Genomic DNA, 2624 nt, shown 5'->3' on the forward strand with positions numbered 1-2624 from the left:
CCCGGGGGAGCCGGCAGCACTGTACGGTCCCGCTGCCGGTGCATCCCAGTGACCCGGATGGTGCAGGGGCTGCACATGGCGAGGAACGGCCCGGGGCTGCGAGGGAGCCCTGGCCCCAAATATCCCGCTGAGATAGAAACGGGGGGCAAAATATCAATGGGAAAAATTGGGCACTTTGACAAAAGCCCTGGGGAAGGAGGGAGGAGCCCGGTGGGTGCCCCCACGCAGGTGGGGAGCGGCTGGGGCTGAGAGGAGGAGGAGGGAGGTGATAAATGAGCACCTGGCAGGGGGGCTGGCTGGGATGCAGCCTCACCGGGGAAGGGGGCAGAGGGATTTTGGGGGCTGTCTGCTCCCTCGAAGCCCCCAAGGTGGGTGTCCCCAGGGAGAGACGGGGCTGGAAAGCCCCGGCAAGCAGGCGGCAGGTCCTCTCGCCCCCTCGTGCTGCCGACATCTGGAGCAGGTAGGCCCTAAAATCAGCACTTTTGGGGCAAGTAAAGACATTAGAGCTGCCGCTACGAGGCTCTGCCGGTCCCGAGCCCGGGGCACAACACGCCGGGGCAGCCGCACGGCTCACGAGCGCATGCTCATCCTTGCATGGGGGAGTAAGGCAAGGGCTTATTTCCCCTAAAAGTACTTAATTCTAATTAATTGCTTCAGGTTTGATAGGCAGTTGCTCATATAAATTTAATTGCCCAGCAAGAGGTATAATTCAGCGCACATGAGCTGAGAACTCGCAAGTAACTCCAGCTGCTGGATTTACGGATCTCATTGCTCCGGCAGGGTCTGAGAGTTACATCCCAGCTGAAACGCTGGAGGCACAGCTTTAATCCCCCTGCACAATCTCCATGGGAAATGGAAACCTGGAAATTAAAGGATGGCTCCAAATGTGCTGCATTTGTGAGGAAAAGTTGGAGCTTAGAGGGGAGAAGTTTGGATGGGGCTGAGCCAGGGTTGTGCTCGGGGATCCTGCGGGAGCAGCCCCTGCCTGAGGGTGCTCCTGGAAAAAGGCCTGGCTGTTGAGTGAGCGAGGTTTAGCAGGCTTGTGCCTGGGAGGAGGAGGGCAGCCACAGGGCAAACCCCGCAGCATGCTCCTGCAGGGTTGCTCCTCTCCGGGTGGGAGCAGGAGGACAAAACACCGGAGCCACTCCGCCGCTCTGTCCGGCATTGGAGCTGCTCTCCAGGAGGGATGGCAGAGCAGCACCAGGAGGCTTTCCACCGGGATGGGAAGAGCTGGTGGCCGTGGTGTGGGTGACGAGCTCCGTCCCCTGCACAGACCCGCCGATGGGATGGTGGTGACAGCAGCCAGCGCTGCGGCCTGAGGACATCCTGACGGGTGGCTTCGTGGAGACCAGCTCCTCCAGTAACCCAGGTGACGCGTCGCATCTCCGCTGGGATAAGCGGTGGCTTGGTGTTCCTCGAGCCTGGCAGCGGGTCGGGTCTGAACAGCCTTTCTGCTGCGGGCGCTCTCCTCCGTGCTGCCGTGCACGGGGATGGCCCAGGAGCAATGGACAACCAGAGCCGCAGCCCTGCACCAGGGTCTCCAGCACAGCCCCGGCAGTGCCAGCGTGATGTGTAAGAACCGATGGTTCCCTGCTGGAGCGGGCGCCTTCCTCGGTCCCAGCTGTGTCCATGTGCATCTTGGCCGCGGTGATTTCCTTGCCATCCCCATCCACAAAGCTCATGTCCATCTCCAGCACGTCTGGATGCCGCACCTCCAGCAGAAGTGATGCTCCTGGCAGATGGGACCCATCCAGGGGCACCGGAACGGGGAACCGAGTATCTCTGGGAAGGACAGGCAGGATCACAGCATCTTCCCGCACCCGCCTCACGGCCGCCTTTCACTGGGTGGGGGGACAAGTGTGGGAGCCGGGAGCACCCACGCCTGCCCATGCCTCGTGGGCTGATCTTGGGCTAAGCCCCCCTCCGAGACACCAGGAGCCCAGGGCCAGTGCCCTGACCACGCTGTCCCTTTCCCCCATGTTCCCTGCGTGACGTCTGCCACTCGCCTAAATCAGATCTGTGCTGAATCCCATCGTTTCCTAGGCAACATAAAAGAATCAGAGGAGCAAAAGCCACCTGGCGGGCCTGCGGCTGGGGGGCGGCCGGCTCCCACGCCTCTGCGTTGCCTATGCCCTGGCGCTGGTTTTGGCCATGATAGGCAGCTTGGGAGGGAGCAGGACCTCGCTGGGGACGTGCACGAGCGGGCACGTGGCCGCCACCAGCAGCCGCCTTGGGTAGCGTGATGCTGCAGCCAGGTGGCCCCGAAAACTGGGCCACTTCCATGGGGAGGCAGCGGGGACGGAAGAAACCAGCCCGGGGCCTTTGGTGGCCCCCGGGATGGGTCAGGGACGGGCTCACCTGAGCTCAGCCCCCAACCCCTCGCCTGGTGCTGGGGCACTGAGGCTGCACCGCCGCGACGGGGCTGGGGCTGGTACCAATCTCCCCCCGTGCGGAGGGGCTGTGGAAAGGAGCTTTTCCCGTTACCCAGCAGCCGCTGCCTTCCCGGCTGCACGGCTCCGAGCTCTGCAATGCAGCTCACACCACTCATCTGCTGTGTGTGAATCCCATCAATATTTCATGGAGCTGCTTCCTCCAGGGGAAGGGCTGCTATCGGCTCTGGCTTT

This window comes from Egretta garzetta, unplaced genomic scaffold (assembly GCF_000687185.1).
Source record: "Egretta garzetta isolate BGI_Z169 unplaced genomic scaffold, ASM68718v1 scaffold243, whole genome shotgun sequence".
Taxonomy (NCBI): Eukaryota; Metazoa; Chordata; class Aves; order Pelecaniformes; family Ardeidae; genus Egretta; species Egretta garzetta.